This window comes from Silene latifolia, chromosome Y (assembly GCF_048544455.1).
Source record: "Silene latifolia isolate original U9 population chromosome Y, ASM4854445v1, whole genome shotgun sequence".
Lineage (NCBI taxonomy): Eukaryota > Viridiplantae > Streptophyta > Magnoliopsida > Caryophyllales > Caryophyllaceae > Silene > Silene latifolia.
Window position 1 is genome coordinate 18,576,283 of NC_133538.1, and position 15,548 is coordinate 18,591,830.

A 15,548-nucleotide genomic window follows, 5' to 3' on the forward strand; every position below is an offset into this window, starting at 1 on the left:
GAGTGACCCAAGGCCGTGAGTCATGTAAGCCGTGCCCCCCCCCCCTTGTGCACGTTTCCCTAGGCCGAATTGGCCGTGTAATGTGTCATGTACGGTTTTGTGTATAGCGTTGTATTTTAGATCGAGTTGTATCTTTAATTTATCGTTGCGTCGGCATGAAATGCCTGGATTGTAATAGGATAGATCCCAACGGCTCCCCCATTCCCCCTAAGCCTTGTTTGCTTTGTTTTGTATGTTGTTAGATCAATCAACCCACATGCTAAATTACAACTTTGACAAAGTTAGTTTAGTTGCATCTAAATCGACATAGAAACTTCACATGTTAGGGTTTTGAAAACGATGTTTGCATATCATATATCGTAGTAGCTATGACCTTGTTTGAAATCCGACACTTGACTTAGTAGAGGCCGTTATTGACGGGCGGGGTTAGGTGTCCTTACGGGCTTCCTAACACGTACCCTCACCCCTTACTCAAGATCTATGGTTTGTGGATCCGTCTAAATACCATTGGATTACGAGAGTCATTCAAATCGAGTGATATAGGGTACAAGTCTTTATCTTTAATCACTCGTAGTCAATTGGCTTTATGCTTTTCGATGAAAGGTATAAAGTTGACTTGAACGGTTCCAAGTTCCCAAAAAACTTGGTGGCGACTCTAATTTGTCTTAATTCGATTCGAAAGAACCTCGAGTCGATTATGCCTAGTGTGGATCCCGAGGACGCAGTTCCCGAGGGCCTTGTCCACAGGTGTTTTTAAACTCTTTGGAAAGGTGGGAGTGTAAGCTTTCCAGGGGTTATCAATATGGTAGCAATAGGTGGCTTTATATGGGGTCTATCGGTGTGTAAAGTAGGGATGAAGGAGCGAAGTGGAGGTAAATACAAATAAAAAAAAGTTAAAGTATGACCTATTCGCGAGTCAATTTACTCCTCTCGAACCACCACTTGCAAGCAACTACCACCACAACACGACCTACCTTGCACTCCCCTCTACCTACACACCAAATTTCAGACCAAACAAAGTATTATAGCCCTAATAAAAATCTCACAGAAACCCCCCCGACCAAAAGGTCGTGTTTGACAAAAAAAAAATTATTAAAGGTTGTGTTTGACAAACTCTTTTTTTAAAGGTGGTGTTTGAAAAAAAAAAAAGTTTTTAAAGGTTGTGTTTGACAAAAAACCCGAATAAGAATGGAGGAGTTAGAAGGTCACAAACTTTCCTTTTTAACACCGTCTAAATGAATCAAATGATATAAATAAAACTTTTCCAAACTTCTTTTCTTCACTGTACAACGTGATTTCTGTTTTTTTTTTTTGTTTTTTTTTTCATTTTCACGTTTTCACTCTTTTTTTTCTTTTTCAATTCTTTTTTTTCTTTTTCTCCTTCCTTCTTTTTACACCAACTCCTTATAAAAAGATACGAGCCAAACTGCAGACGGAAAATCATACCACAAAAGGACATACTAAACTAGCTTGACTAGGCAGGCTCAGTTTGGGATGTAGCTAATGGGTCAAAAAGGCAAGTTTTGGCTTAAGTGGAGCTAAATGGATGAAAAATATAAGAAAAGGGGAAATGTGCAAGCACCTCCCTACATGTGACACTAACCACAAACCCGAATGTGTGCATTTGACAAGAAATTGAATGTCATAAAAGTGCAAAAATGATGAACATGCTATACAAGGAGTACTACTCTGAATTCCTAATGAACCGGTCATGAATGTCACCAGTTATGGCCTCTAAAACTTAGAATTTATGGAGTAGTTTGCCAATTTATCAGGTCAAGTCTAAACAGTCAGCTATATTTGAACAGAAAGTCGTCGAATATGCGTATGACAAAGCTAATAACTATCAACAGAAGTGCAAGGCTCAAGTAAAAATGACAAGTTATAGTGCAGTTTCATCACGGAAATCTACCGTTCTGACTCAACCTATATGAAAAAATAAACGTGAATATTTTTGAATTTTTGAAATTTTCTAATTTTTTTGTTTTATTTTTTATTTTTTAATGAAATAAACAAACAATGCAAGCTGAAATAAATAAACGTGAATGCAAAAAAATGCAAATGCAGACTCAAAAGGATGCAATACCCTCCCCAAACCAAAACGGACAACGCCCTCGTTGTCCTCCAGCATACACCAGCAGATATATACAGGGGAACGAGAATATACAACCAATAAAGAATAAAAACAATAAAATAAAAAGGAGACAAAAATAAAAGAGCAAGATGTACATAAAAAACACGAACTTCCCCAAACCGGCCAGAAAACTGGGGAAGTGAGTAGACCAGTAGCTACTCATCAGCCTCCTCGTCGCTGTCACGCACGTCCTCCACCCGCACTCTGTAGTCCGGGTCGACCTCCTGCTCTCTCCTCCTCCTCTGCTCAGCTCGAGCTCTCTCCGCTGCTGCCACCTCTGGGTCCTCGTCCTCCTCCTCCTCCTCAGCAGACTCCGGGTACCCCTCAGCTGGGTACCGGTAAAAGGAAGGGTGTGGCCAACCCTCTGGGATCGGACGATGCCGACTCAAGTGGTACTCGTATAGAGGGAACAAAGTCAAAGCTAAGTTCCGCTCCATACGAGCCTGTCTCTCTGCAATCTCAACTAACAAACCGTCACGACGCCCTTGGTCCATGACCGAGGACGCCTCAAAGGGTGGTGGAGGTACAAAATTAGTCGGTAAGACCGGTTGTGCCTGTGTCTGGTCGGTGGGCGCGGGAGTAGGAGTAGGAGTCGGGATGGGAGTAGCCGTGGAAGGCTGGACACTCCCAGAAGGTGTGGACCCCTCTCCGGTGTCAAGTCTACGCCGCTTCTTGGCGGCGGGTAAAGTGGGAGGTGGTCGGAGTAGAAGGTGGTAGTCGGTCGCCCCTAGCGACAGTAGGCAAAGGGGCTAGACGGGGGAGAGTGTCACAAGGTAGGTCCACAGATAAGGAACCGTCTATCTTCCATGTCTGGTAGTCTGTGGTCAGCCAATGCTGAGAATACATGGCATCCAGACTCAGATACCTCTCTGCCTCGAGGTACTGTAAGTCACGAGGCCATACGGGGAAAAGGGAACGGGCAAGAATGGTGGCTATGCCACCGCGGGCAATAGATCCCGTGACCTTCGCCCCCTGGGCCTGGAAGTACTGGGCGGTCAGATAGGCAATGTTGAGGGTAAAAGGACCCTCGGAGTCGATGTTTAGGTAACCGCCTAAGATGGAGAGCTCGTTGTTGTTGATGTTGTTTGCCTCCTTTCGGCCAAAAATGGTGCTCCCCATCAATCTAAGAAAGTAACGGGCAGGGGGAAGGTGGACCTGTGCGAGCTTTCGCTCGGTAAAGGTGGTCTGGGCCAAGGTCCGCCAAAGTTGACGAATGACCCTCCTAGGGGGGGTAGCATCGCCCGTAGAGGAAAGTCCAAGTCTACAACGAAACTCCCCCAAAGTCATCGAAAAAGTCCGGTTGTACAACCGGAAAGACACAGAAGAACTAGTGGGGGCAGCGTTGTGTGCCCCGGAGGAGAAGGCGAAGTAGTTGAGGAACTCAAGACTCAGCTCTAGAAAGGTACGGCCACTCATAGTAATGAGTCCGGCCATCCCCGTGCCCCGTAAAAGCTCACAAACTGACTCGTAGATTCCGACTCTCTCAAGTGCCGGTTTATCTAAAAACCGGGAAGGTACAAACTCAAAGCTAAGGAGGTTATAAAACCTCTTACGATGTACACCGTTAATGAAAATTACCTGCGGGTAGTCGGGGTGAGAGTCGAGGGAGTTGTCCCCTCGGACAGTGACCGTGCCAGAAGGATCAGCTGAAGTGGAAGTGCTAGGAGCTGGCGTAGAACGGGAACGTTCACGACCTCGGCCCCGGCCTCTAGAACCCGAAGTAGAAGCCCGTCCAATGATGGTGCGAGGAGCTAGGGCCGCTCTAAAGGCAGCTGCAACTGTAGGTGAGTCCGCCACAGGTGTGCTCACCGTGGCTTGAGTAGAGGCTGTGGCTGCTGTGACCACCACTGAGGAAGAAAGACTAGCAGCAGTGCTAGCAGTGGTGGTGGTTGTGACTAGGGTAGCAGCTGAAACAGAGCTAGCAGCAGTGCTAGCTGGCATAAAAACAGTACCGGCGGCTGAAACTAAGATCGAGGAGGCCGGCGGTGAGACGGTAGTAACAAAGGGGACTCCGTCTCGGACAGAGACAAAGACGGACTAGCGAAGAGCTCGACGAAGGCATCGAACTAGAATCCATCCCGAATAAATAGGGCAGGGAATTGATAAGAAAACAAAAAAAACAAAGATGAAAACAAATAAGGCGTGAAAACAAACATGACAATTCCCAATCAGTCGAAAAATTCGACTACAGCCCATAAATTCCCAATTTTCCTCAACAAATTCGAACAAAAGCATGTAAACAGTGATAGGTGATGATAGCAAATTACAGCAGCAACAATTTACGCAACAATGTGGATAAATTGAGCAAAAGACAGCAGCGAAACCAGGTGACATTCGAAAACCAGGTTTCAGTCGAAAATTTCGACTGTAAAGACCCCTAAACGCAAATTTCGCGCAAAATTCAAATTAAACATGTAAAAAAACAGTGAGGAGACGGGCATGAGCATCAATTAAGCAAGACTAAGCATTGAATCAAAATTATAGTCGATAATTTCGACCCAAAACAGAAAATCGAAACCCTAGGTTCCTATTCACTTCATAAAAGGCAAAATAAATGAAATCAAAATGCAATGAGGTGTAGGAATTACTTACTTGATGCTAGAGATCCTACATAGAACAATTAATTGACAAGAAATAAGCAAATTAGGCGATTTTTTGAACGAAAACCGCGGAACCCTAATTCCCTCAATAGACCGTGTAAATGGGCGTGAATCAAAGGGAAAATAGAGGGCAAATGACGATTAATCAACAATAAGCACAATGTAGGTGACGGATTTGGCAAAAGGGCAAGAAAAATGAGGGATTTGGGGTTTTTTTACCGCAAAATAGGAAGGGAGGTCGAAATATTGGGGGTAAAATGAAATAAGAACCAAAAAGAAGGAAGTTAAGGAAAAACTCCCTGCGTCTCTTGCGATTTCACTCGATCGAGTGGTTTAGAACTGCTCGATCGAGGACTTTATAGATCCATCTACTCGATCGAGTAGAAATTTACTCGATCGAGAACTCCCCATTTCTGCTTTACTCGATCGACTGATATGGCATTACTCGATCGAACAGAATCCACTCGATCGAGTACAAAAAGTACTCGATCGAGCTCTTTTTCTCGTGTAAGCTCTTGAATTCGTCATTCTTCCTTTAAATTTGTGTAAAATTCCCCAAACCTGCATAAAAACACTTGCAAAAATATCCCAAAATACCAAATACGCAAAGTAACAGTCTATTGTCTCTATCTACGCTAAAAATTGTCTAAATTCTAATTGTCCTAATTAAAAGCAATAAAAGAAATTCAACGGAAATTCAAAAATTGTTTATACAAGTTGGTACACGGGGTATTTCCCCGCTCACTTCCCAAAGCAATTCAGTAGCCCCTCGGAGGGCTCCTGGCTGGAGGACGTCACCTCAGCAACATTGATCGTCCTCTTCAGCTTCCATGAGCTTGAACTTGAATCATTAGGAGGAGAATAGTTCACGTCCACATATGCGCGAACTTTTCTCACCCTTGCTCCTTTCTCACCGGCTTTAACATTGTCACTCCCACTTTGACTGACATTAATTGCACAATGCCCTTTGACAGCTCCTTCATTGTTTTCATCTATACATGCAGCAAGGAAAACAGACGAACTTTCCTCCTTTTTGCTCTCAACCTGAGGCGGAGGGGTCACAATAGCAGCACAATGCTCCAAATTTTCATTTGGAGTGTCAATAATAGGGTTAATAGAAGAGAGGGAATTGCAAGGTTGAGCTTGCATGGGAGCCCTCCGGAACTTAGACTGATGGAATATCAGCTCCTCGTCCCAAACCTGAAAAGTCAATGTCTTGCCCCCGATGTCTATTACTGCATGGGCAGTAGATAAAAATGGTCTGTAACACTCCGTATTTATAAGTCTTGGGGTACTCTATCGAGTAGCCCTTACTCTGTCGAGTAAGGGCAAGTTGCGAGATAAAATAGTTTCTGACCTGTTGGGTACTCGATCGAGTAGCTGGGGTACTCGATCGAGTAAGGGGGTACTCGATCGAGTACCTTGGGTACTCGATCGAGTAAGGGGGTACTCGATCGAGTACCTTGGGTACTCGATCGAGTGTCTGGTTTTGCGGGGAGTTTTCTCGGGTTTTGTTAATTATGCGATTAAGGTATTTAAGCTTCGTCGTCATTGTTTTAAATCACTTTTACAAAACCTAAAACCCTGTTTAAGAGAGAAAGCAACTAGTTCTTCTTCCTAATCGCATTCTTAGCAATTCCGAGTTCGGTCGGTCGGTTCTTGTCGTTATTCGTACCGTTGAGTTCCTTGCGTCGAGGGTAAGCTTTTAATATAGTTTTTATAATGTTTTGTTAAGATTGGTTAAACCCTAATTTAGGAATTGGGGGTTTTGGTGTGTAGTTTGTGATGTGTAGTCTTTATGTGCTGTATGATAGGAGGAGAATTCGTAGAGGAGCCGTTTTGATACAAATTTGTAGATACCGTCTCTGCGTGTTGTGCTTTCCAGGTAGGATTTCCTACTCAGTATTAGTCCCATAATGGGATATTGGTGATGTGCTGTAGTTAGTTGTTTGATATGATGATTGTGATTGTGATTGTGATTGTGGTTGTGTTTGTTGATGGTTCTCGAGATGCGTTCTCGGCTGAGTGGGGTCACTTGCTGGAGTGATCTCACGCCCTAGTTTCGCCCTTCGTGGAACCCGCCACGGAAGGGGATGTGCACATTAATGGGACGGGGTTATCGCTCGTACGATGAGCGGGGCTTAGGTGGGAACGGGCTGCGGTCCCCCACCATCGGGGTAGTCCAGTGGACGTCGATTGAGACGATGGGAGTTGGTGGTGTGTGTGTGTGTGTGTGTGTGTGTGATTCAATTTGTCTGTTTATCTTATTGTTGATATATGTATTGAATTGTGTGATTAGTCGACCCGTTTAAATGTTTTAAAAACTGTGGTGATCCATTCGGGGTGGTGAGCGATTATTGAGCAGGTGTGATATGACGCGTATGGGATAGCCGGGATGAGTCATCACGTGGCGCTTAAGTCTTCCGCGTGTCGACGAAGTCTAGTAGCTTTGATAGTTTTAGTCAGTAGACCGTATGAGAACCTTGTAATTTCTTTTATTAGCTTTGATTTGAACATGTAATCACTTAATCTATAATTACTTTAAAAGTACGTTTCTTTATTGTCTTATGATATTCGCCTCGGCAACCGAGATGGTAGTATCCTTATACCTGAGTGGTCCTGGTAAGGCACTTGGAGTATGGGGGTGTTACAAATGGTATCAGAGCGACGATTTTGGAACCTGTAACAAATGAACATAATGAACATAGGGAGTCTAATAAAATGAACCTGGTGTATGTGTAATGGGAGCCCTACCGATGCTAGGTTTTGGGTGAGTAGGCGCCCTCACTTCAAAATCTTGGCCCCATGATACTTAAGCCAGCCACATGGTATGGGAACGTGGAGTCCGTGTGTATATGTGCGACGTGTATGTTAATTGGTCTTGTATATGGTTTGTTGAAAGCATGTTGCATGATAGTTGGCTTACATGTTGGTTGGAATCGTTGGAAAAGTATATGAGAATGATGAATGATATGGTAGAAAAAGAAAGTAGTTCGTATATGATGATGTGTGATGAAGTGGATTTGTAATGTTGTTGTATTAGCAACATGGGAATAGGATTTGTAGTGTATAGGTGTGGTTTGTGTTATGAAAAGTTATGAAAATTTAAAACATGCGGGTAATACATGATTGAAAGTTGAATGTTATATGAGCATGATAGATGGTAATGTTTGGCTTTTGGTGAGTAGTAACATGAAGAATAGAGGTTCAATGATATGTGTTTTATATAACGAATTGGATGAAAAGCATGATGGTTGTTTATAACGTGGCACTTGATAACACGAAGTAGATTATTTTGTTGATTGTATGAGGAGTCGCGCAGATTTGAATGCGTAGTTGTAATCATAATGTTGAAATAATAATGAATGCATAGTACGTTAGGGTATGTGAGATAACATTCGGGTAGTATTCACGAGTCTGCATGACTCGATCGAGTGGGTTTGATTCGATCGAGTGGGTATTTGTCGTTATTTTGACCATAATCGTGTTTTTGGGCACTCGATCGAGTACCTCGGGCACTCGATCGAGTATTTGGTCACTCGATCGAGTAGCCGGGCTACTCGGTCGAGTAATCGAGATCGAAGGTCCGTTTGGGTTCGAGTCGGGCACTCGATCGAGCATGTTGGGCACTCGATCGAGTAGCCTCAACTCGATCGAGTAGGTTCTGGTACTCGATCGAGTGGGGTCTGTGCAGGTCATATGCGTGTTTCGGGTCATATGTTTGTCTTTTGACATTCGTTGCATATTATGTTTAATTCAAAGGTGTTGTATTACTTCTTTATGCATTGTTTTACGTATGTGTTGGTCCTGAAGCGTAAGTTACCCAATCTTATGATGTAAAGAGTGGCACTATGATGAGTATGAGTTCGGTGGGGAGGACATGAATTATAAGTGATTATGATAGATGGTGGAAAAAGAAAAGGAAGATTGGTATAGTTTATTGAGGCATGGCGCACGTTTTGCGAGACGGGATGAGTGATATGATTGTGTGTTGAGTAATGTAAAAATAAGTGAATATAGGCAAGGGATGATGTGAGTATAATGAACGTGAGAATGAAAAGATTGAAAGTAAGAATGTGGATAGTGGCAGCTTAAGATGTGTAAAGAGTTATGGAAGGAAATGGTTAGGAGTCGTGTGGGTTATGGATTTATGTAGTGAAGGTTCGTTTAAAGGGGTTGAGAAGAGTAATATATAGTGAACTTTGTGGAGACATGTCGCGAGGTGTATTTGTAGAAAGTGAGTGAGTTTGGGAGGTTTGGTTTATTAAAAGATGAAACTATTGTGTGATTTCCTTGGGTAATTAACGGTATTAAATGAATTCTGATTTCTAGAGATGTAAAAAGGGGGATGCAATTGTTTGAACATTAAACGTTGGTTCTATGGATAGATTAGTGGCAAGTATGAGTGATAGCATAATAAGAGAAGATCCATGGTAAGAAAGAGTGAGATAATGTCGGTAGAAAATAATGGAATTGAGTTTTGGAGCAACGAAGGGGTAACCAGATTTCTAAAGAGTTAGCTAGAAGGAATAAGGAGTTGAACTATTAATTGGTATTATTGAGTGTAAAGAGAAAAGAAGGATAAAAGTAAGCTGAGGAAAATGTTCACCGGAGCTATGTGATATAAAGATAAGGAATCATCGAAATATGTGATGGTATCACGAGGATGTTAGCTAAAGTTTATATAGGAGTTTCAGGGCAACATGATTGGTAATGAGTTTCGAGGAATTAAGGGAGTAAGAAGTTGGTGGAGTATTGGCACGATACGAGATATTTGGTGGAGAGTTGGATGACAATACAAATAAGATAGCATTGGGAATAATGTTGAGGTAATTTTGTGGATGGGTTTGATGTTCGTTATTTGCAATGTTAACCAAAAATGGTAGAAAAACCATGTTATTTTGATATGAGTGTAAGGGATTTGATATACGGGCAGTGGTGGCATCGTGGTGTTATCACTAGTGGTCAAGAGTGATGGTATATTAGAAAGGTAGCAATTCTAAAGAGGTTGATTTGGTAGGGACCTGATTGTTGTGTATGATTGTGAGAGGGTATAAGATGTGGTTAGATGAGGCGGACATTATTAGTTGAATAGTGAAGGTGTGATTATATTTGGCAGGAAGTGATGGTTGTGCGAATGGGGGAATATGTTATGAGGGGCATATGAGTTAAACTCGGGCGGCAGGTAACCTTTTTCGAGTTGTGACTTACGTGGTCAGGATTGACTAGTTGGTTGTGATTACGGGTCTATGATATGTGTAAATGTTTGTGTGAGGTTCTGACCTCACGAGAAGTGGTATGGTGTGATAATTATAAAGTTGTTTTATGAATGTTCTGTAATATATATGTTGGACACGGTAATTTAATTGAATGATATCCAAAAAGGTAATAACTTGATTGATTTGACATGTCTAGTTATAATTTTATGTCTATTGATAACACATGTGTATTCCTAAAATGGTAGAGATGATGTTCATGAGATGCTTATCTCATTAATTCATATAATATGTTGCTTTGTGATTTAGCAAAGTGGATTTGAGTAAGTTTTTCTTGTTCAAGAAGTTATGTTGAGTCAGTACTTATGGGATTGTGTATGTTGTGATGTCTATCGATGCGGTTGTGGTGCCTCGGGTGGTGATCCGGGCACGATATTTATTGTTGTGATGCGGGTATTTTCGCACTGCGGTGTGGCTGTTGGTGGCGGTGTTGTGATGCCGTCACCGGTTGTGATGGAGTAGGCGGGATGATTATGATTCGAGTTTCGAAAGTACATACCAATTATACATAGATTGTTGTTTTGTTTGATGTTGCTCTCTGCGAGTTTCAGTTTGTGCTGATAGACAGCTGTCTTGTTTATTCATGTTTTCTTTACCAGGTTAAGTTGGGAATGAGGTAGAGTATGATGTGAAATAGAGTTGTATATGTTTCGTTGTTGTCATGGGATAGTGATAATCTGTTGATGGGACACGGTTGTGAGAGGTTGTTACGGTAATTTTGATCTTGTTTTCAGATGAGACATCGTTAGACATGGTAATGGAAAATGATTCGTGGAACATGAGTTGTAATGAGCTGAAAGCGGCAGGTAGTTCATAATCTTTTGTTGAGACAGTGAGTGTAGGGTGTTGGGGAAATTAGTGTCATGTTAAGTTGTGTATGAATTTTGCGGTAATGAAAGAAAGAACTTGAGGATCTAGTGTGCGTGTACGTAACGAGTGCGGACCGTGAGTTATGCTTCTGGGAGATAAGTGCCTTACGTAGAGAGGTATGTTGTTTGGCAGTAATAATGAAGAGTGGGTATGGTGATTTGCTACGAGTTTATGGTATAGGTTAGGTGCGCTGCCGAATGAGTTGAGGAATGGGAAATGTTTATGTATGGGAGCCTTGGATATAAGAATGGTGAGTGTTTGGGTTATAGACGGTTATCTTAGACATGTGGTGGTACAGAGGGTAATGAGATATAGATATGGTTTGGTATTAGTGAGTTACGAGGACGTAACATTTGTCTTAAGAGGAGTAGGATGCGATAAAACAGATTTTGACGGTTGTACATATGGTAATAAAAGATTCGTGTTGTGGGTGATTTTATTAAAGGTCATGACCGTGCTTGTAGTAGCGTGATGTTTAGGAGTGTGAGAATATTTCGCTAGTGTTGACGGTTGGATGATGAGGTTACGAGTGTGAGTAAACTTCGAGGACGAAGTTCTTTTTTAAGGGTGGTAGAATGTAACATTCCGTTTGATGTCTATGAGTGTCTTGGTATTGGATTTCATAGTTGATGATATTATGGAGCTAGCAGCATTAGGGGATGGTAGTTGGTTATGTATGGAGTTGGTGTCGTGAGAGACATATATGTGGTAGATACGATATAGTGAGTCATGTTGTGGAAGTAAACATAGTTGGTGGAGTGGGTGTTAAGAGTTCATGTTCTATGTTCGGTCGAGTTCTTGAGTCCTTAGCTAAGTTGTTGTGTCTTGGTCGAGTCTGTATGGTTGTTTTTATGTATGGGTTGAACTTCGGGGACGAAGTTCCTTTTAAGGAGGGAAGACTGTAATACTCCGTATTTATAAGTCTTGGGGTACTCTATCGAGTAGCCCTTACTCTGTCGAGTAAGGGCAAGTTGCGAGATAAAATAGTTTCTGACCTGTTGGGTACTCGATCGAGTAGCTGGGGTACTCGATCGAGTAAGGGGGTACTCGATCGAGTACCTTGGGTACTCGATCGAGTGTCCGGTTTTGCGGGGAGTTTTCTCGGGTTTTGTTAATTATGCGATTAAGGTATTTAAGCTTCGTCGTCATTGTTTTAAATCACTTTTACAAAACCTAAAACCCTGTTTAAGAGAGAAAGCAACTAGTTCTTCTTCCTAATCGCATTCTTAGCAATTCCCGGAGTTCAGTCGGTCAATTCTTGTCGTTATTCGTACCGTTGAGTTCCTTGCGTCGAGGGTAAGCTTTTAATATAGTTTTTATAATGTTTTGTTAAGATTGGTTAAACCCTAATTTAGGAATTGGGGGTTTTGGTGTGTAGTTTGTGATGTGTAGTCTTTATGTCTTTGTATGATAGGAGGAGAATTCGTAGAGAGAGCCGTTTTGATACAAACAGATACCGTCTGCGTGTTGTGCTTTCCGGGTAGGATTTCCTACTCGCATTAGTCCCATAATGGGATATTGGTGATGTCTTTGTAGTTAGTTGTTTGATATGATGATTGTGATTGTGATTGTGATTGTGATTGTGGTTGTGTTTGTTGAAGGTTCTCGAGATGCGTTCTCGGCTGAGTGGGGTCACTTGCGGGAGTGATCTCACGCCCTAGTTTCGCCCTTCGTGGAACCCGCCACGGAAGGGGATGTGCACATTAATGGGACAGGGTTATCGCTCGTACGATGAGCGGGGCTTAGGTGGGAACGGCATGGTCCCCACCGGCGGGTGGTCCAAAGTGGACGGTCGGTATTGAGACGATGGGAGTTGGTGGTGTGTGTATGTGTGTGTGTGATTCAGTTGTTGTGTTTATCTTATTGTTGATATATGTATTGAATTGTGTGATTAGTACTGACCCCGTTTAAATGTTTTAAAAACTGTGGTGATCCATTCGGGGTGGTGAGCGGTTATTGAGCGAGTGTGATATGACGCGTATGGGATAGCCGGGATGAGTCATCACGTGGCGGTTAGAAGTCTTTCGTTTGTGCCAGATTTAAGTCTAGTAGCTTTGATAGTTTTAGTCAGTAGACCGTATGAGAACCTTGTAATTTCTTTTATTAGCTTTGATTTGAACATGTAATCACTTAATCTATAATTACTTTAAAAGTACGTTTCTTTATTGTCTTATGATATTCAGTACCTCGGGCAACCGAGATGGTAGTATCCTTATACCTGAGTGGTCCTGGTAAGGCACTTGGAGTATGGGGGTGTTACATGGTCTCCCTAAAATAATAGGGGTATGCGCATCTTCGGGGATGTCAAGTACAACGAAGTCAACGGGAATAAAGAACCTCCCGATCTTAACAGGTATGTCTTCTATTACACCTAGTGGCCATGATATGCTACGGTCGGCCATCTGAACAATCATGTTGGTGCAATTAAACTTTGTCAAACCAAGTCTCTTAGCCAGAGACAACGGTAAGACACTCACGCTAGCGCCAAGATCGCATAACGCGTTATCAATCAAATGGGTACCAATATGACAAGAAATTGAGAAACTACCCAGGTCTGACTATTTGGGAGGTAACTTATTCTGAACTAGGGCCGTCCCTACCTCAGTCAAAGCTACCGTCTTATGATCATGAATGTGCCTCTTACGCGATAAAATTTCTTTCATAAATTTAAGGTAAGAGGGTACCTGTGTCAGCAGTTCGGCGAATGGCATAGTGACCTGCAAGCTTCTCAGGATCTCGACAAATTTGCCGAATTGTTGATTTGCTTTAGTACTCTGCAGACGCCTCGGGAAGGGAACCGTGATGGGTATCTCGAGTCCCTTGTTTCTCTCTTCCAACGTGTCAGCCGTATCAAGCTCTGTATCCTTTGGACGCTTCTTTCCTCTCGAACGAGGTCTTTCAGGTGATTTCTCACTCGATTGAGCACTAGCAGGCTCTCGATCAAGCTGTCCATTATCCATACTACTTGATCGACCAAAATTCCCATTCGATCGAGTAGTTTCTTCAACAGAGTCACTCAATCGAGTAGAAATTTCACTCGATCGAGCAGTTGCCTTTTCCTGTTCACTCGATCGAGTAGAAATTCCACTTGATCGAACACTTTCTTCAGCAAATCTACTCGATCGACCTCTAGAAACTAGTCGATCGAGTACTTTCTTAGCCGTCATCTCATTTCCTTTGGCAGAACACTGTTCATCAGCTATATTTTCCTTCCTCGGGTCTGATTTCAACACTTCTGGTCCCTCATATGAACGACCGCTTCTCAAATTAATTAAATTTATCATCTCATATGGATTTTTGTCAACTTGTGACGGTAAATGACCCGGTTTCTTTATGGACTGGTTTGCAGCTAACTGGGCAACTTGAGTTTCAAGTGCCTTGATAGAAGCATCTTTTTGTTGGTCGCTTAACTTCCACTGCTTTGTCAAAGACTGCAACATCGTCTTCAACTCACCTATCTCACTTACCCCACCAGAAGACGAGGCACCTTGATTAGGTGTAGGAAAGGAATGAGGCTTCTGAAAGCTTTGTTGAGCCTTATGTGGAGGGACATATGACTGCTGCTGGTGCGGAGGAGGGGTAGGATTGAGCACATTTTGACTTGTCCTCCTTAAATTGGGATGGACTGCCCCTTGGTTATTATAATAGGGACCCCCTCCTTGCCTGTATTGTTGAAAGGCAACGACTTGTTCCTTCTCTGTAAGACATCCAACAGCAGTGTGACCGTCGTTGCTACCACACCTCTCACATGTGACGGTCTCCCCTCTAGTGAGCATATGGACCGTCTGAGGCTCCCCAGCAGAATGTAACTCCAACTTATCAAATCTAGCATTCATGGCTTCCAGCTGAGCCACAACTTGCTTATCTACTGCATGAACTGTTCTAATACCATCCCTCGGGTTTCCATACTCAGCACTGTGGTTCGCCATCTCTTCAATAAGGGCCCATCCCTGATCATCGTCGGTATTCTCTTGGAATCTCCCATTAGATGACGTATCAAGTATGGCTCTATGATCATCATACAGCCCATTGTAGAACTGGTTAGACAGAAACCACGGGTCAAAACCATGGTGAGGAAGAGACCTCACCAACTTCTTGAAACGGGACCATGCTTCATAGAGAGTCTCATTAGGTGCCTGCTTGAAACTCGTAATCTTTGCCCTCAGCTGATTGGTGCGCTGTGGAGGGAAGTATCTCTTATAAAAATCAAGAGCAAGGGTCTCCCAGTTTGTAACCCCCGCGGCCGTACGGTCCAAGTCAGTCAACCACTCCCTGGCTGCATCAGTCAAAGAAAAAGGAAACAGAACTTCCTTAATCTTGTCTTGAGTTACCCCCTTTGTGGCGGGGATAGTAGAACAGTAGTCCGTAAAGACCTCCATATGCTTCCTCGGGTCTTCACCTGCCACACCTCTATAGAGATTTCTCTCCACCAGATTGATATAGGAAGGATGGATGTCAAATGTATTCCTATCCTCAGTTTGGAGATTGAAACCTTTAGGAATATACGATGCTTTAGGCTCCGAGTGATTAGCAATGTTCGGCATCATTACTGGTTGATCAACAGAAATAGGAATGTCTTCTTCTAAAGACTGGTCTTCTGCGAAAAGAAAATGATGTAGCTCTGGCTCGAAAGTACTCAAGTCTTCCTTTCGTGATTTTCTCTGCAGA

The 15,548-nt window shown here is 42.8% G+C and overlaps 1 non-coding gene across 1 annotated transcript; it reads left to right on the forward strand.

Moving 5' to 3' along the window:
* Positions 1 to 14,942: 14,942 nt before the first annotated feature.
* Positions 14,943 to 15,048, forward strand: LOC141636521 (small nucleolar RNA R71). The gene has a single exon (XR_012541127.1). It is a non-coding gene; the product is annotated as a small nucleolar RNA R71 (small nucleolar RNA).
* The last annotated feature ends 500 nt before the right edge of the window (positions 15,049 to 15,548 follow it).